The 20502-nt window shown below is 41.0% G+C and overlaps 1 protein-coding gene and 5 non-coding genes across 6 annotated transcripts in view; 5 read left to right on the forward strand and 1 right to left on the reverse strand.

Annotated features, from left to right (window-relative positions):
* Nucleotides 1-129: 129 nt before the first annotated feature.
* Nucleotides 130-20502, reverse strand: part of LOC101884655 (uncharacterized) — a 110085-nt gene continuing 89712 nt past the window's right edge. Inside the window, exon 6 of the mRNA XM_087250539.2 lies at nucleotides 130-1750. The gene's annotated coding sequence lies outside the window, so the exon portion shown is untranslated. The remainder of the gene's footprint in view (nucleotides 1751-20502) is intronic.
* On the forward strand, nucleotides 10979-11051 carry trnav-aac (transfer RNA valine (anticodon AAC)). Its single transcript has one exon. It is a non-coding gene; the product is annotated as a tRNA-Val (tRNA).
* trnav-cac (transfer RNA valine (anticodon CAC)) lies at nucleotides 11156-11228 on the forward strand. The gene has a single exon. It is a non-coding gene; the product is annotated as a tRNA-Val (tRNA).
* Nucleotides 16458-16530, forward strand: trnav-cac (transfer RNA valine (anticodon CAC)). Its single transcript has one exon. It is a non-coding gene; the product is annotated as a tRNA-Val (tRNA).
* On the forward strand, nucleotides 19021-19093 carry trnav-aac (transfer RNA valine (anticodon AAC)). Its single transcript has one exon. It is a non-coding gene; the product is annotated as a tRNA-Val (tRNA).
* On the forward strand, nucleotides 19198-19270 carry trnam-cau (transfer RNA methionine (anticodon CAU)). Its single transcript has one exon. It is a non-coding gene; the product is annotated as a tRNA-Met (tRNA).

Consider the following 20502-nt stretch of genomic DNA (forward strand, 5'->3'; position numbering starts at 1 on the left):
TCTGTGGCACTTGCGGCCTTTATGGGCTCATACAGGTTGTGTGTGAATCTTTGCCTATCTTTTGTATATGACAATAGCCTGTACTGTATACAGTAGCCTACATTTACCAACCTACCCTAATCCTTTAGCTTTCTTTTTTTTTTTTTTACAAAAAATTTGTTGCAAAGTAACAATAGGCAAGTTTTTACAGCAACACGCAAATATGTTTCAAAGGATTAAAATATTACAAAAATTGTTATTTTTTACATAAATATAAAAACTGCTGCCTCCATGCCTTCTTCATCTCGGGTGGCTTGTTTTTAGTTCATTCATAACAACTTGCTTTTTTATAATGTTATTATTATTAGCAGCAGTATTGTTTATTAAATGCAGATTTATATTTGTGTTATTAAAAACAAGCTTAGATTTGTCCACGTGTCTGGTTTTGGACCAAATGGGGCAAAGCTAAATTATATGTACATAAAACAATACACAACAAAAGAGTTTAGAAATATTAAATATGAAGCATGAAAAGATGACTTTAATCAAATCACACAAACAGAGCACTTTTCGGGAGAGTAAAACCATCAGAAACCTACCTCCTTTTCTGCCATCCAGTCCTGAGCAAACAAGTGTTTATGTTTTTGTCTGGTGTGGTTAAATAAAATAAATAAATAAATAAATAAATAAATGTAAAGCTTTATTATGGCTGTTGAGCGCAAGGAAATATAGGCTATTTCCCAGAGATGGGTTGCGGCTGGAAGGGCATCTGCTGCGTAAAAACTTGCTGGATAAGTTGGTGGTTTGGACTAGGCTGATAAGAAAATGAATGAATGAATAAAATATAAGCTATAGCATAGTCTATATTTTATTACTTGCACTTATGTCCGGCAACACTTAACAATTTCCTTGATAACTGAATAATATGCAACATCCTTAAACTATTCTCTTAAATAAAGGCAAATTACCTATCAAATGTTATTTAGCCAAGGGAAATATTAATATGATTAGGTTTCTCCTGAGCATTTGGGCAGAATGTTTGATGATGTCTATCAAAAAGAGGATGTTATATAATATATATTTTACCGACCTATTACCGAAAAAATGTCTTTGGCCAACTTAACCCTGACGTTTTTGTCGAGATCCCCCCTGTATTTTACCATTTAATCTCGGTATCACGTTTATCCCACTTTATTTTTCAGTTATATCAATGGGTGCTGTTACTGCTCCGGTCAGCTAATCAAAAACTTGTCTGCATATTTACTTATGGGTGGGTCACAGGTGAATAAGATCAATCTTTGGTTATGCAAACTTTGACCACAAAAAAGCTCACTACAAATATGCAGACATCTTCATTCTTACAATACCCAAATAAGCAACACATTCATAATCATGATGATTATTTTTGTCAGTGCAATGTGTGCGCTAGTTTTATTCATCCATTCACGTTGATGATCATGTTAATGGATGGCTGCAAACTTCACAGTTCATCGGGCACAGTTAACAACCTTGCTGCATATTGCAGCACATTAACAAATTGACTCATAATCTCTTAGCTATCATAACCGTTTTGTGTTTCATTTATAGATTTAATTACAGATCATTTTAACCAATTATTGCAATAAAAAAAAAAACTGATGCATCAACACATTAAAGCACTCTCTTGCTGAGATCAGGGCTTTCCTGTTGCAGTCGGGTGTGCACGTCTCCAACACCACTATAAGACGACTCTATAGACATCAAAGCCCTGTAGGCCTTCCTAGAAAAACAACTGCAAGGCAAATGAACAGGTATTGTGTATTATCATCTTGTCAAATCAAGTATTTCAGCAACACTGATGTCAAAATGTTAATAAAATTAATTAATAAAATTATTGTATGTGTTTGTTGTATAGTGCTGCACTTAAAACGATTGACGAAAAACTGCACAAGGACAATGAGCGATCTGCTAAAAAGATTCAGAGTGAGCTTCTGTTTAGAATACAGTTAAAAGCATCAGTCTGCAATATTAGAAAACCAGTAAAACAACTCAGGTGGACCTCTGGAAAAGCCAGGTAAGCCATTTTGAACAATGCCATAATGAAAAGATTTATTTATTTACACTAATCCATGCATCTCTTTATTTAGGCTATTTGCTTTATACGAGCTTACATGTCCTACAAATTTATTAATAGGACAGACCCTATTAATAAACTGCCATGTTGTGAAACCGAAAGCAAAGCATCCAGAAAAATTCATGTCTGGGGAGCCAAATTCCATCAGGGACCTGGACCGCTAGTTGTGTTAGAAGGTTAGTTCAAATCTCTTTAATATGATTGAATCGTTTCTTTGCAGTTTCTTTATTTATAACTTTTTTTTCTATTTTCAGGAATTATGGACAGATGTTTTTACGAAGACACTATAATAAAATTCAATCAGGCTCCATACGTAAAACAACACTTTAAGAACCACATCGCTTCTTCCAAGTTAGATACAGTATGTAGGCCTACTGTGCCAACTGTGTGTGTGTGTACATGTTCACTGCTGTTTGTGTGTGTGTGTACATGTTCACTGATGTGTGTGTGTGTGTACATGTTCACTGCTGTGTGTGTTGAACTTTTTTATCAATCTTGATGATTATTGAATAATTAATAAAGTTAACACATTGCTTAAAGGGCACATAGTTTACCCCTTTTTTATGATTTAACATTATTATTATGGTTCTTCTGAGTGTGCCAGTTTAGGTTCAGTTCAAAACACAATTCAGATTTTTTTATTATAATGTGTTATAATGTGTCATTTTGGGGGCGTGTACACAGCTCACTGTTTTACATTTACATTTAGTCATTTAGCAGACGCTTTTATCCAAAGCGACTAACAAATGAGGACAAGGAAGCAACTTACACAACTATAAGAGCAACAATGTATAAGTGCTGTAGGCAAGGTTCAGGTCATTAGTAATGTAAGAATTTTTTTTTTTTTTGAGTACAGTTAGTGGTATAGCTAGAGGCAATTGCAGATTAGGAAGTGAAGAGGAGACTAAATAGTTGAGTTTTTAGTCGTTTCTTGAAGACAGCAAGTGACTCTGCCGTTCTGTTGCAGTTAGGGAGTTCATTCCACCAACTGGGCAGATTGAATGCGAGAGTTCGGGAAAGTGATTACTTCCCTCTTTGGGATGGAACCACGAGGCGACGTTTATTCACAGAACGCAAGTTTCTTGAGGGCAAATAAATCTGCAGAAGTGAGAGCAGATAAGAGGGAGGAAAGCCAGAGGTTGCTTTGTAGGCAAACATCAGAGCTTTGAATTTGATGCGAGCAGCAACTGGCAGCCAGTGCAAACGGGTGAGTAGCGGAGTGACGTGCTCTTTTCAATTCATTAAAGACCCCTCATGCTGCTACGTTCTGGAGTAACTGAAGGGGCATGTTGCTTCACATGAAAATTAGTTTCAAATTCAGTCGGTCGGTGAGTAAATGAATATGATAAATGAGAATAGACAGGCATGTGCGTATAGACATACAATGTAATGTTGTACAGTGACGTGTCAATTGTTTGTTTCAGTTGTCTTTATTTGAATGGTTTCGTAAGGATGTGATGGTGTGCTTTATCTGGCTGATTCCCGCTGAAGTGGGCTGGTTGTGTGACGTTCGATTCGGGGTACATTATGGGGGCAGGGTTTGCGTGACGTGCTGCGAGCTACTAGCGCGAGAGTGGAAACGCAACATGATTTCGGCCTCACTGCTTAACCTCCTGGGCAATTGGCCCAGCCCGATTAAATCCCCAGCCTCAGCTCACAACCTAGAAGTCCAATGCGCTATACATTGCACCACAGAGCTTGAGTGCTCTCCTGCCTCTAGCACTGTTGCACAAAAAGCACTTTTTGGTACTCTCTGGCCCATGAAAGAATGGCCAACTGCGGACAAGGCACTGCTGGGATTCAAACCCAGGATCTCCTGTTTACTAGACAGGCACTTTGACCAACTAAGCCACAGTGCCAAATGATGTTGACATGGGCTAATTGTTTAATCGAAAAAAGAGAAAAAAAAAAACCTAACAACGGTAGCGCTGCATGTGTAAATGTCTGGACTTGATATATTAAAGTCCAGTTGGTTAGGCATTACCACACTATGCTATATAAAGCCATCGTCCAAAGCCCTCTTGAAAGAGCAGCATTCTTAAGGATTTGAGTTTTGTTAAGAAACCGACTGCTAAACATCCCGCTGCGTAAACAGTCGTAACTCTTAAGAAAAAGCAGTCCTGGAACCTGTACATTACGCACTGCTGGGATTTAAACCCAGGATCTCCTGTTTACTAAACAGGCGCTTTGACCAACTAAGCCACAGCACCAGACAGCCATAAAAGGGGCTAATTGTTTAATCGAAAAAAGAAAAAAAAAAACATAAAACGGCAGCGCTGCATGTGTGAATGTCTCGACTTGAAATATTAAAGTCCAATTGGTTACGCATTACCACACCATGCTATAAAAAGCCATTGTGTAAAGACCTCTTGAACGAGCAGCGTTCTTAAGGATTTGAGTTTTGTTAAGAAACAGACTGCTAAACAGCACGCTGTGTAAACAGTCGTAACTCTTAAGAAGAAGCAATCATGGCACCAGGGCCCGGTTTTTCAAAAGTAATCCACTAGGATTTTGGATAAGGGATTGGATCAAATCTTGAAAATGGATTTTTCGAAAGAAAAAAAAAAATATATATATATATATATATTCATCACAATGGAAAATATTTTTGTGTTTAGAATATTTATTAGTGATGCATGCAATGATAACAGAATAACAAAAAAAAAAAATGCAAAGAATGGCAATGCCTGATTTTTGAAATCACTTTCAACAATTGCAAAAAGAGACAGAAGTTCAGCTTCATCTGGCAAAGGAACAACTGACTCTGATCAAACTGCAGCAAACCAAGACCACAATTGAGATCTGCCTCCTAAAGAATACGCTCAGACAAGCTGCTCCCTCCAGATCAGATGAGGAAGTCTGACATTATTGTGGAGGTTTCAACATTGTCTTTTTTTTATTTAATACATCTATATTTGAAACTTATTATAAATATCCTCAATGTACAGTGTTGTAGATCTCAGATGAGCGGACTGCTGGAAGAGGATGGGGTGGGGTTTTTCTTGCTTTTATTATTTATTATTATAATTATTTTATTATTTATAAAATTTTCTTAGTTTTCATTTCAAATAAAAATAAAGTTATATTTACCCAACACTGGCTATTCTACTTGTTGCTCTTTACATAGGCCTATCTATCCATCTACATTGTGATTGAGCAGTGGTAATCCAGATATAGTGATCCTGAAAAGTTCCTATCTGGATCAGAATGATCCAATCCAATGTTGCTTTGAAAAACTGGCTCAAAAAGTAAGCTGGATTACGTGATCACAGATTGCAAAAACAGGATTACTACGTCCGGATCAATTTTATCCGGATTAAACCTTTTGAAAAACCGGGCCCTGGTTCTTGAGTCGTTCGTTCGTCTGTCATTACGTGACAGAATGACTCAAACTTGAGGACTTGAGAGGTGAACAGATCAATTCTTTTTCTGGCTCTAAATGCATATGATTGGCGAGGCTTCAGTCGTTCATGTGGACTCGACTCGATAGAGGACTCGAAAAATGAACTGACCTTGTCTCGCACTACACAACGTGCGCATGAGCGAATTAATTAATCTTTTAGTTCATCCGAGTCATTCATTCTTTTCACATAATGTGAAAGAAAGCATAAGAGATGAATTATTTAATAAATCAAATTGTCTTTGTGAATAGTTTTGTAACATATGATGCTGCAGGGATTAGACACTTAAACACTGTTTAATTGTTGTTTATTGTTTTATTATTATTATTATTATTATTATTATACCAGAAAAGCTTTTATAACAAATAAGATTACAATCACAACACTACAATAATCAAAAGAAAAACAATAATGCACATCAAGCTAGGCTTTTTAATAAATAAAAAGAAGTAAGCTTTAAATTAAATTACACGTTTGTGCCATAAAAGCTTTATATCAAATATGGCAACTCTTCCCAATAGATGTCCTTATGAAACAGCATTTTAAGTGAAAGATAATACATATAAAAAATGCAAAAGCCACAGAGCCTAATGAGCTTAACAACTTGACTTGAGAATAGAACAGTGCATTTAAAAAAAAAAATTAATTAAATTAAATAAGCTTTAAAACAACATTGTGTGGTTTACTTGTTGGACTTGGCTTAAGGTTTGTTAGCAATTAAAAAACACAAGCTCTGAATTTTTGGTAGGCTGAGTCTGTTTCTTCGTGTCATTAGTTTTTGGTCGCAGGATAAAAGATGCTAAATGAGTAAATGCAAATGCAAACTTTCTTTATACAAATATTAGACTAATACATAAAGTCTGCATAGAAAAACATTATTAAACAAAAATGGGGTATAAATGAACAAATTACAAATCACTTGTAATTGTAGAATTTAGTTAATCTATCGCCTAGCTTAGTGTATGTTTTCTGATAGCAAGCCAGCAAATAGACAAATCAATAGATATATACTAGATATAAACCACATATCCAGTAGAAAAAAAGTAACAATAACTTAGTGACAATAGGACAGAACTTTTTTTATTTCTTAGAAAATGCTTTTTAGGTACACATTGATTGATGATTTTATGAAAAGTTTAAAATATGATCATATGATGCAACAAAAATTCAGTTTTACATAAATATTATTGACTGAGGTTCCCGTTGCAGTGTACAGTGGAGCTACAGTTTAAGATCAGATATGCACATAATAATGTAAGGATGGCTAAATCTCTCCATAATATTCAAATCTGCAAACTGTTATGGAACTCCACACGAGACAAGACCATGAGAATTGTCAGGCACTAAAACAATACTCTTTCCAATGTGAGAAGAAGATCAGCTAGAAAACCAGTTGTTCAGGTTGTCTCGATCATGCATCCTGAGCCCCCCTCTTTGCCCTGGACTTTACCTTCTCCACCAGAGCAGCTCACTCACGTTCCACACAGAATGTTTAAGTTTTTAATATGGTGTATCTTGTGGCTTTATATTCATGTTTGGTGTGATTTTAAATGTCTCTGTGTGATTGGTAAAGTGGTCTTAATTTCACTGTAATATTTTACAATCTCCTTTATATCAGTTATTTGGGTTTTGACTTTGAAAATATTTTTGACAGATGCTCCACTTCAGGGAAAATGGTCTTCGCATCAACTCATGACCAGGCAAGAGTCTTGGTGAAGCTTTTATTGTCTTGAATTTATGACGATTTGAGTATTTAGGCAAAGGGTGCAGAAGTGTCAGTGGGATCCTGTAAACTGGATACCCCATTGCAGATTGTGAGTCTCTGAGCTCTGCATCAGGACTTATATGCTGCAATGTATTTCTACATGGTCAGGTATTCCTCTTTAACTCTTAAATGTATCGTTGAGTAATTGATGTTGTACAATCTTGATTGGCTTATTTTGTTTAATTATGTGAACTGGAATGGAAAATCTTTTCCTGACAAATAAATGTAAAATTCTTGTTTAACTCTAATATCTCCTGAAATCATTTAAATGTAGTAGACTGTTTAGGCTGATGTTTCCGCAGCCTACAACCAGGATTAGTCATACATTCAGGCGCAATGGATGGAGCATAGGCACAGAATTAGAGACTTGTTGATTTCTGACAATCACTGATGATATCATCTAGGGGTATGATATAATCTAGGAGCTAAATCAAACTTTCTTTAAGTATGTGCAAGCATGGGGCGGCCTATTATTACTTAAAGGAAATTAGCATATCTGCTAAGAATCGGAACTGGAGAAGATGTGTCCGTGAGCAGATGAAACTGGCCAGCCATACTGACTCTAAGCAACTTTGAGTAAACGATGAAACATTAATTGAATATAAGGATTTATTAGGTTAATCAATCTAAATTAGACCTAATCACAACCTACAAGGTTATCAGCTTGAATTAGATTAATCTAAATCTAAAATTATTATAAATTGGAGTCAAAATAAAATTCAGAGCTAGAAACAAATTAAAATAAATTATAACGAACAAAAATATTTCTTTTCACATGTGCTAAAAGGTTTACACGCATTTAACCTTCACCCTAGCTGTTAGTTCCGTCATGGGACTATTAGATGGACCTTCACATGTGTGTGTATTTATATAGTTTATAACCATAATAGTTCTACAGTTTCTTCTATTTCACTTGTTGATTTCTATTTTATTTAAATAGTGTATTTATTTTGTTAAAGAGCCCATATCATGGTTTTTTGAAAATGCCCTTCATGTAGTGTGTAACAGCTCTTAAGTGAAGTTAAATATCCAGCTAAGGCTTAAATCTGTAAGTGTACAGTGTTTAAAACTGTTGATTCATCTATAAAAGAGTCGACTCATAGTGCTTCAAATGAGTCGTCTTGATAACGAGTCATTAGGTCTTTTGTGATGACATATCTACGTAACACAAATAGTTGCGTGCGCAAACCCGGGAGATTTGAAACCTGCGGCCTCGCCCACTAACACAGAAAAAAAGCCACACACACACACGCGCGCGCCGGTCGAATGTGACGTCACACTGTGCAGATGGATATTATTGAGTCTCTACCCAAAGATGAAACCTCAGCATTAGCCCAGCCTTGAGCAGTTTAAGTGCTTCTGGAAACTTCATGCTTTAGACTGGGTGTATATTACATGCTTAATATTCAATTTTTAGACTGTGTGTGTGTGTGTGTGTGTGTGTGTAGGCCTATTATTATTTAAAATAAAATTTTTAAATAAAATTGATTACATTATGTACAAAATATTATTCTTTATAATTATATCCAGTTCCCCTAAAACTTTGCTTAAATACCATATACATTTATTAAATAAATAAAACCAAAAAGTAAATAAATAAGTTTTCAGGGCATATCAAATTTCTCTCACACACACCTACATTCTATCTCAATTCAATTCAGAAATACTTTTTTTAGCATGACTGTAAATGATACAATGTTGCCAACACAAACACATAGACATCTCACAGACACATGTACATGCTCTCACTCACAAATATAAGCCCTCTCTCTCACACACACACTTCTACATGCTTTCTCATAAACATGTACTGGCTCTCTCTCTTACACACACTACTACATGCTGTCTTTCACTCACACACACACACACACACAAACAAATGTGCATTTGATACTTATTTATATAATTTTATGTGCTCATTAGGCTTTCGATAGGTGGTTGCATTGTAATTATTTGGTCATGAAGGTATTAATTGTTTTAAATTGTTTTTCAGCTAATAATGTTTGTGATGTCATACATGCTACAAAAGGCTTTTGAAGCTGACAAGACGTGGAGCAACCATGACCAGAGCGTTCCAGAGAGAAGGTGTCTCTCAAAATGCAGTGGCCCAGCTCGCTGCAATTGCAGAGCTTTACTTTGCTAACAGGGAGCAATTTAACAGAATCAGCTTCACACCAGGAATATGAACAGAGTTCGCTCAAAAGTGTAGAGACCTCATTTTTGGAGATTTTTGCATAAAGGTTGTATCAATGAAAAGGAAGAGTTCTTTTGTATGTTTCTTTGTTCAATAATGCTCCGGTTTACTGTTGGTAAAATGTAGAAGCAAAAACCTACAGCACAATAAGCTTAGCTTATAATGCCAAAAAAAAAAAAAATTCCGACTAAATTCATTAATTTTCTTTTCAGCTTAGTCCCTTTATTAGTCTGGAGTTGCTATAATGGAATTACCCAAGAGCTTATCCAGCACCATCCATGTTTTACACAACAGATGCCCTTCCAGCTGCAATGCATCACTGGGAAACATCCAAACACACACATATATATATATTTGAGCCTACTCAATTTACCTGTACCACATGTCTTTGGATTTGTGGAGGAAACCAGAGAACCCAGAGGACACCCACACAAACACAGGGAGAACATGCAAACTCAACACAGAAATGCCACCTGACCTAGCTGAGGCTCAAACCAACGACTTTCTTACTGTGAGGCGAACGTTCTACCCTCAGCACCACCACATTGCCGGCAATTTAATTGTTATTCTAAAATTAGTTTTTTTTCAGCCTACTGTTTGAAAGATAATGAAAAAATATTTGCCACAAAAATAGTTAAATTGCAGAGCTGAGACTTAAAATATATATACATTTTAGGAAAAAATGTGTATGGTGGCTGCATGGTGGTGCAGTGGGTAGCATGTTCGCCTCACAGCAAGAAGGTCACTAGTTCGAGCCTAACCTGGGTCAGTTGGTGTTACTGTGTGGAGTTTGCATGTTCTCCCCATGTTCGTGTGGGTTTCCTCTGGGTGCTCTGGTTTCCCTGACAAATCCAAAAACATGTGATCAAGAAGGCGGAAGGGCCACAGCACTTTAGAGTCATGCACACCAATCAGGTAAAAACCTGAAGTAACAATGGAGACTGAAGATGACACCGAAATTTTAATAGACAATGGATTGACAATTAAAGGAGTGAAATCTGAAGTACGGAGGTTACAAAACAGAGACTATGTTGTTTCGTTCAAGCATCTGCCTGTTTACCTAGCAAATGAAGAAATTTTAAGCAAGCTAGAGAGATGGGGAGTTTTCCCCATATCTAAAATTAAAAGAAGATTGTATCCTGGCACAAACATAGAAGATGGAACAAGGTTTGTAAAAAACAGATTTCCGGAAGAGATGGTCTCCTTACCATACAGTACCAAAATCGAGACAGCGGAAGCGCCACAGCACTTTAGAGTCATGCACACCAATCAGGTAAAAACCTGTCGACTATGCATGAGCTCAGAAAATGTGATAAAGGAACGCCCAGAATTCAGGTGCTTCAAATGTGACGAAAGGGGACATTTCGCAAGGACCTGTACAGCTGTGTCGGGCCCGGATTGTAAATTGGCCCTAATACCTGCAGGGAGCTTGTCACGCTGAGTTGGCTTTGTCCGCTCGATTGACCAACGCGTACGCCTTGTTTTATCCTTGCAGGCCTAACTTCACTGGTGAAAGCGCTTGTGGGGTTTCTGTAGTGTAGTGGTCATCACGTTCGCCTAACACGCGAAAGGTCCTCGGTTCGAAACCGAGCAGAAACAGTGCTCTTCTTTTGGCGAGAAAATAATAGCATCCACTGCCGCACGAGCAATGATCGTCGACAGGCACCCAATCAAAAAGGGTTATCAGCTCGATTTGCCTGAAGGTTTCCGTAGTGTAGTGGTTATCACGTTCGCCTCACACGCGAAAGGTGCCCAGTTCGAAACTGGGCGGAAACAACCTCTGGCTTTTATGACAATTGTCAAATCAGGCTTCTGTTGAGTACTGACGTTCACTGAAAACATTCTTTCTGCAGAGCGGTGTGAGGCTAGAAGTTTGAATTCAGCTCAGTGTTTACCGCCTTTTATCGCAAACTTGCGTAGAATCTGATTTCTTTTAGCTTTGTGCTGATTTCTTTTAGCTTTTAGCTGTTTGTGCTCAAGATGGCGGCGCGTGCAGACGCAGCGGCTCGGAGCTCCCAGATATACAGCAGCGTTTTTGTTTTTTTTTGTCTACTAAGTTTACTCTGCCAGGCGCTAAGCAAACAGTTACACTATGGACGTGCCGAACTACTTAAAATAGGGAACCGTTGTCAGAATTACTCATCCGGAAACTTCAGTTCTATTCCACCGGAGATCTTACTCTCTGGGGAGCTCAGTGGAACGCTCATCATACCGCCTGCAAAGCGCCGGAGACGGCGAAGAGACCGGAAGCAAAAACGAGGAAAGAGAGCCGGCATACGGGCTAGGCTACAAGCTAACCCAAACAGACCAGCACTTCCGAGTCTCTTTCTTACGAACTCCCGGTCACTCGTGAACAAGATGGACGAAGTAAGACTAAGGATTATTTCACATCGCCTGAACAACTGTGTGATGGTAATCACAGAGACTTGGCTGGATAGCGCTGTCCCCGATGCGGCGATCGAGCTAGCAGGGCGCTCCGTATACCGAGCAGATAGAACGTCCGACTCCGGTAAGAACAAAGGTGGCGGAGTGTGTATATACATAAATAATGACTGGTGTACATCAGCGGACATTATTAGGTCGCACTGTTCACCTGACATCGAATACATGTCACTAAAATGCAGACCTTTTTACACTCCAAGAGAGTTTGCTGCTATTGTTATCACAGCTGTTTACATTCCACCACGGGCTAATGCTAAGCTAGCGCTAGAAGAACTGCATAAAGCTATTAACAGCCAGCTGAATGCATATCCAGAGGGAGCTGTGATTGTAGCAGGAGACTTTAATCATGTGGATTTAAAAACGGTCATGCCTAAACTACACACCAGCATACACTTTCCCACCAGAGACAACAGTATATTGGATCAACACCAATATCCCAGGAGCTTATAAAGCAGCCCCATCACCTCATCTAGGTTTATCAGACCATATCTCCATACACTTGACTCCGTCCTATAGACCGTTGATCTGCAGAACAAAGCCAACTGTAAAAATGGTGCAAGTTTGGAATGAGGAATCTTCTTCACGCCTACAAGACTGTTTTGAAAACACAGATTGGGACTTGTTTGCGAGTACAGATCTGGAGGAGTATAGTTCATCTGTTTTAGCATATATTGCTTTCTGTACTGACTCTGTGCTAACCACCAAAACCAGCGTGGTGTTCCCGAATCAAAAACCATGGTTTGACAGGAATGTGTGCTCTTTACTGAGAGTGAGGAACGCTGCCTACAGGTCAGGGGACAGGCATGCTTACAGAAATGCCCGAAAAGATCTAAAGAAAGGCATTAAAGCAGCCAAGTACAGATATCAGCAACGGCTGGAGGGACACTTTGAAAATCAACCACATCTCATCCACCATCACCATTAATACAGGAGCACCGCAGGGCTGTGTCCTCAGCCCAGTACTTTTCACCCTATTCACACATGACTGCAAACCCATTCACCCTTCCAACACTATAGTGAAGTTTGCTGACGACACCACAATAATAGGACAAATCTCAGGTAACAACGAGTCTCACTACAGAGAGGACGTCCAACACCTAATCAACTGGTGTGTCAATAACGATTTGGTTCTGAACACCTCCAAAACAAAAGAGATCGTTGTTGACTACAGAAGAGCAAAAAGGACACCACCAACCCCCCTCCACATAAATGGCGAGGAAGTTGAGAGGGTAAACAACATCAAATTCCTAGGCCTACATCTGACAAAAGATCTCACATGGACCATTAACACCACCCACTTAGTGAAGAAAGCTCAACAGAGACTTTTCTTCTTAAGAAAACTCAAGAAAACAAAAGTACCGACCCAGCTCTTACTAAATTTCTACAGGAGCACGATAGAGAGCATCCTCTGTCACTGCATCACAGTGTGGTACACAAGCTGCACTGCGGAAAACCGGAGAGCTCTATCCCGAACTGTTAAGACTGCACAGAGGATCATAGGAATTAAACTCCCAAACCTCGATACAGTCTACGCTAGCCGCCTACAGAGGAGAGCTAGCAACATCATTAAGGACCCTACTCATCCAGGACACAAACTTTTTGCACTACTCCCATCAGGGAAAAGATATAAAGCAATTAAGACTCGCACAAACAGGCTAAAGAGCAGCTTCTTCCCCAGAGCTGTAGCCTGTGCCACCCCTCCTCTTTGTACACATTAACAATCACCCCCCCCCCCCCCCCCTCCCTCACTCCCTACCTTTCTGATGTTCTGCTGCTAATGCACAAAGACACTTTATGGACATTCATGTTTGCACTCATTTGCCATAATGTAAATACTGTGACTATTACATTTAGTATATTTTTATCTTACATCTTATATTTTTAGTATTATGTCTATTGTTGGTTTTTATGCGACTTATTACATTTAGTATACTTTATCTTGCCTCTTATATTTTAGTATTATGTCTATTGTTTGTTTTTCTCTCTTTTTATGTTGCTGCTGGTCTCTGTGAGTTACCAAACAAATTTCGTTGTACAACTACAATGACAATAAAAGTTCTTTACTTTACTTGTGCATGAGCAGGTGGCCAGTGCGTTTGCTGGCCCTTCACGGTGCAGACCGTACAAGACAGCTCTATAAAAAAAGACTATAAATACTTGAAGCAGCACTGGCCTATTGGTTTCCGTAGTGTAGTGTTTATCATGTTTGCATTACACGCTAAAGGTCTCCTGTTCGAAACTGGGCGGAAGCATACAATTAGCGGACACTTTTGTCCAAAGCGACATACAAAAGTGGAGGTATTCAACAAGACGAGGCAATGCATACGAAAAAGGGCTATTTATTCCAAGTAATTTGTTTGTGCTCAGAGAATTTAGTGCTGGAGTAGGAGTTTCGTTTTCTTTAGAGAGAGGGATATTCACCGGGGTTCGGGTGTACTCTGAAGAGATGGGTGTTAGCTGTCGTTTGAAGGACACCGGTGTATCCGTAATCCGAGTGGGAATGGGAAGGTGATTCCACCAGCGTAGAACATTGAATGAAAACATTGTGGAAAGTGACTTTCCGTCTCTCTGCGCTGGCACCACAAGACAGTGCTCTCACCCTAACCGGAGGCTCCTGTGGTTATCACGATGGCTTTACAAGCGGAGGGTCTCCTGTTAGCAACTGGGCGGAAACATTCAGATTTGCTTTTACGCACATTCTCAATTGGCTCTCTGCTCACTGGATGATCCACGATACAAGGGCATGGATCTGTCAAATGTCATGACTTGACGTTGTACGAGGATTTGACCAAAAAAATGCCCTGCAAACCTTAAAAAGCAACACCATCCCAGGACAATTCTTTTGATCCCCTTTCAGTGCACTTGCATTAAAGCCCGCGTGATGCGGCACTTTGTCAGTGTTACTGTATCGTTCGGACATGGGGGCAGAGAGTTAAAGAATTCAGCCTGAGCGCACTGCCGCAGGCTCAGTTTGTCAGAAGTGGGATTCGAACCCATGCCTCCAGGGGAGACTGCGACCTGAACGCAGCGCCTTAGACCGCTCGGCCATCCTGACATGCAAGCTTGGCAGGAGCTGTCTCCTGGGAGCCACACCGCAGTACCGTGACATGGAATCTGGTGCTTCACAGCTTGCCCAGCTGCGGCTGTCCAGCTCATTGGCGCTGCAGGCAGCTAATCTGTGCTCGCCTCCTGGGGCTGCGCATAGTTTCAATAGCCAACACTTGACAGCTGTCATTGCTTACGGCCACACCACCCTGAGGGGGCTATAGAGCAAACAGGAAGTGAGTTGGCAGCAGTAAGGAGAGAAAGGCTCTCCCCATTTTGTTTGTCTACCTTTTTGTTTATTGACCTTGAGTGTTTTTGTTTGTTTGTTTTCTTTTTGTCTTTAAAAACCACCTAACAGCAGCATTTTGCTGACTGAAGGGTGGTTATGTAGTGTGTTTTATTTTTAATCATGGACAGATTCCCCGGCAACGACATGGAAATGGAGGGACTTGCAAGAAAGGATAAAGAAAATGGGCTGGATAATAGACGGAGAGGTAAAGAAAATGGACTTGACAACAGACAAAGAGATAAATAAAATGAAGAGCCCGGCCAACGAAGAGGTGAGAAAGGTAAGGATAAGCAAGAGGTACAAAGAAGAGTATGCACAAAGGAAGCAACAGTAACTGTAGAAGTAGAAAATGTAAAAGATGCAAGAAGATTTGATATAACCAAAGCAGTCACGGAGCTGATTGGAGAAGGAAGAATGCTGGCGGTGAGACCCAAACAAACAAAGGGAGTATGAAGTAACAATGGAGACTGAAGATGACACCGAAATTTTAATAGACAATGGATTGACAATTAAAGGAGTGAAATCTGAAGTACGGAGGTTACAAAACAGAGACTATGTTGTTTCGTTCAAGCATCTGCCTGTTTACCAAGCAAGTGAAGAAATTTTAAGCAAGCTAGAGAGATGGGGAGTTTTCCCCATATCTAAAATTAAAAGAAGATTGTATCCTGGCACAAACATAGAAGATGGAACAAGGTTTGTAAAAAACAGATTTCCGGAAGAGATGGTCTCCTTACCATACAGTACCAAAATCGAGACGGCGGAAGCGCCACAGCACTTTAGAGTCATGCACACCAATCAGGTAAAAACCTGTCGACTATGCATGAGCTCAGAAAATGTGATGAAGGAACGCCCAGAATTCAGGTGCTTCAAATGTGACGAAAGGGGACATTTCGCAAGGACCTGTACAGCTGTGTCGGGCCCGGATTGTAAATTGGCCCTAATACCTGCAGGGAGCTTGTCACGCTGAGTTGGCTTTGTCCGCTCGATTGACCAACGCGTACGCCTTGTTTTATCCTTGCAGGCCTAACTTCGCTGGTGAAAGCGCTTGTGGGGTATCTGTAGTGTAGTGGTCATCACGTTCGCCTAACGCGCGAAAGGTCCTCGGTTCGAAACCGAGCAGAAACAGTGCTCTTCTTTGGGCGAGAAAATAATAGCATCCACTGCCGCACCAGCAATGATCGTCGACAGGCACCCAATCAAAAAGGGTTATCAGCTCGATTTGCTTGAAGGTTTCCGTAGTGTAGTGGTTATCACGTTCGCCTCACACGCGAAAGGTCCCCAGTTCGAAACTGGGCGGAAACAACCTCTGGCTTTTATGACAATTGTCAAATCAGGCTTCTGTTGAGTACTGACGTTCACTGAAAACATTCTTTCTGCAGAGCGGTGTGAGGCTAGAAGTTTGAATTCAGCTCAGTGTTTACCGCCCCTCGCGGTGTCGCAAACTTGCGTAGAATCTGATTTCTTTTAGCTTTGTGTTGTGCATGAGCAGGTGGCCAATGCGTTTGCTGGCCCTTCACGGTGCAGACCGTACAAGACAGCTCTATAAAAAAAGACTATAAATACTTGAAGCAGCACTGGCCTATTGGTTTCCGTAGTGTAGTGTTTATCATGTTTGCATTACACGCTAAAGGTCTCCTGTTCGAAACTGGGCGGAAGCATACAATTAGCGGACACTTTTGTCCAAAGCGACATACAATAGTGGAGGTATTCAACAAGACGAGGCAATGCATACGAAAAAGGGCTATTTATTCCAAGTCATTTGTTTGTGCTCAGAGAATTTAGTGCTGGAGTAGGAGTTTCGTTTTCTTTAGAGAGAGGGATATTCACCGGGGTTCGGGTGTACTCTGAAGAGATGGGTGTTAGCTGTCGTTTGAAGGACACCAGTGTATCCGTAATCCGAGTGGGAATGGGAAGGTGATTCCACCAGCGTAGAACATTGAATGAAAACATTGTGGAAAGTGACTTTCCGTCTCTCTGCGCTGGCACCACAAGACAGTGCTCTCACCCTAACCGGAGGCTCCTGTGGTTATCACGATGGCTTTACAAGCGGAGGGTCTCCTGTTAGCAACTGGGCGGAAACATTCAGATTTGCTTTTACGCACATTCTCAATTGGCTCTCTGCTCACTGGATGATCCACGATACAAGGGCATGGATCTGTCAAATGTCATGACTTGACGTTGTACGAGGATTTGACCAAAAAAATGCCCTGCAAACCTTAAAAAGCAACACCATCCCAGGACAATTCTTTTGATCCCCTTTCAGTGCACTTGCATTAAAGCCCGCGTGATGCGGCACTTTGTCAGTGTTACTGTATCGTTCGGACATGGGGGCAGAGAGTTAAAGAATTCAGCCTGAGCACACTGCCGCAGGCTCGGTTTGTCAGAACTGGGATTCGAACCCACGCCTCCAGGGGAGACTGCGACCTGAACGCAGCGCCTTAGACCGCTCGGCCATCCTGACATGCAAGCTTGGCAGGAGCTGTCTCCTGGGAGCCACACCGCAGTACCGTGACATGGAATCTGGTGCTTCACAGCTTGCCCAGCTCCGGCTGTCCAGCTCATTGGCGCTGCAGGCAGCTAATCTGTGCTCGCCTCCTGGGGCTGCGCATAGTTTCAATAGCCAACACTTGACAGCTGTCATTGCTTACGGCCACACCACCCTGAGGGGGCTATAGAGCAAACAGGAAGTGAGTTGGCAGCAGTAAGGAGAGAAAGGCTCTCCCCATTTTGTTTGTCTACCTTTTTGTTTATTGACCTTGAGTGTTTTTGTTTGTTTGTTTTCTTTTTGTCTTTAAAAACCACCTAACAGCAGCATTTTGCTGACTGAAGGGTGGTTATGTAGTGTGTTTTATTTTTAATCATGGACAGATTCCCCGGCAACGACATGGAAATGGAGGGACTTGCAAGAAAGGATAAAGAAAATGGGCTGGATAATAGACGGAGAGGTAAAGAAAATGGACTTGACAACAGACAAAGAGATAAATAAAATGAAGAGCCCGGCCAACGAAGAGGTGAGAAAGGTAAGGATAAGCAAGAGGTACAAAGAAGAGTATGCACAAAGGAAGCAACAGTAACTGTAGAAGTAGAAAATGTAAAAGATGCAAGAAGATTTGATATAACCAAAGCAGTCACGGAGCTGATTGGAGAAGAAAGAATGCTGGCGGTGAGACCCAAACAAACAAAGGGAGTATGAAGTAACAATGGAGACTGAAGATGACACCGAAATTTTAATAGACAATGGATTGACAATTAAAGGAGTGAAATCTGAAGTACGGAGGTTACAAAACAGAGACTATGTTGTTTCGTTCAAGCATCTGCCTGTTTACCAAGCAAGTGAAGAAATTTTAAGCAAGCTAGAGAGATGGGGAGTTTTCCCCATATCTAAAATTAAAAGAAGATTGTATCCTGGCACAAACATAGAAGATGGAACAAGGTTTGTAAAAAACAGATTTCCGGAAGAGATGGTCTCCTTACCTTACAGTACCAAAATCGAGACGGCGGAAGCGCCACAGCACTTTAGAGTCATGCACACCAATCAGGTAAAAACCTGTCGACTATGCATGAGCTCAGAAAATGTGATGAAGGAACGCCCAGAATTCAGGTGCTTCAAATGTGACGAAAGGGGACATTTCGCAAGGACCTGTACAGCTGTGTCGGGCCCGGATTGTAAATTGGCCCTAATACCTGCAGGGAGCTTGTCACGCTGAGTTGGCTTTGTCCGCTCGATTGACCAACGCGTACGCCTTGTTTTATCCTTGCAGGCCTAACTTCGCTGGTAAAAGCGCTTGTGGGGTTTCTGTAGTGTAGTGGTCATCACGTTCGCCTAACACGCGAAAGGTCCTCGGTTCGAAACCGAGCAGAAACAGTGCTCTTCTTTTGGCGAGAAAATAATAGCATCCACTGCCGCACCAGCAATGATCGTCGACAGGCACCCAATCAAAAAGGGTTATCAGCTCGATTTGCCTGAAGGTTTCCGTAGTGTAGTGGTTATCACGTTCGCCTCATACGCGAAAGGTCCCCAGTTCGAAACTGGGCGGAAACAACCTCTGGCTTTTATGACAATTGTCAAATCAGGCTTCTGTTGAGTACTGACGTTCACTGAAAACATTCTTTCTGCAGAGCGGTGTGAGGCTAGAAGTTTGAATTCAGCTCAGTGTTTACCGCCCCTCGCGGTGTCGCAAACTTGCGTAGAATCTGATTTCTTTTAGCTTTGTGTTGTGCATGAGCAGGTGGCCAATGCGTTTGCTGGCCCTTCACGGTGCAGACCGTACAAGACAGCTCTATAAAAAAAGACTATAAATACTTGAAGCAGCACTGGCCTATTGGTTTCCGTAGTGTAGTGTTTATCATGTTTGCATTACACGCTAAAGGTCTCCTGTTCGAAACTGGGCGGAAGCATACAATTAGCGGACACTTTTGTCCAAAGCGACATACAATAGTGGAGGTATTCAACAAGACGAGGCAATGCATACGAAAAAGGGCTATTTATTCCAAGTCATTTGTTTGTGCTCAGAGAATTTAGTGCTGGAGTAGGAGTTTCGTTTTCTTTAGAGAGAGGGATATTCACCGGGGTTCGGGTGTACTCTGAAGAGATGGGTGTTAGCTGTCGTTTGAAGGACACCAGTGTATCCGTAATCCGAGTGGGAATGGGAAGGTGATTCCACCAGCGTAGAACATTGAATGAAAACATTGTGGAAAGTGACTTTCCGTCTCTCTGCGCTGGCACCACAAGACAGTGCTCTCACCCTAACCGGAGGCTCCTGTGGTTATCACGATGGCTTTACAAGCGGAGGGTCTCCTGTTAGCAACTGGGCGGAAACATTCAGATTTGCTTTTACGCACATTCTCAATTGGCTCTCTGCTCACTGGATGATCCACGATACAAGGGCATGGATCTGTCAAATGTCATGACTTGACGTTGTACGAGGATTTGACCAAAAAAATGCCCTGCAAACCTTAAAAAGCAACACCATCCCAGGACAATTCTTTTGATCCCCTTTCAGTGCACTTGCATTAAAGCCCGCGTGATGCGGCACTTTGTCAGTGTTACTGTATCGTTCGGACATGGGGGCAGAGAGTTAAAGAATTCAGCCTGAGCGCACTGCCGCAGGATCGGTTTGTCAGAAGTGGGATTCGAACCCACGCCTCCAGGGGAGACTGCGACCTGAATGCAGCGCCTTAGACCGCTCGGCCATCCTGACATGCAAGCTTGGCAGGAGCTGTCTCCTGGGAGCCACACCGCAGTACCGTGACATGGAATCTGGTGCTTCACAG

This window comes from Danio rerio, chromosome 4 (assembly GCF_052040795.2).
Source record: "Danio rerio strain M-AB ecotype USA chromosome 4, GRCz13ab, whole genome shotgun sequence".
NCBI lineage: Eukaryota > Metazoa > Chordata > Actinopteri > Cypriniformes > Danionidae > Danio > Danio rerio.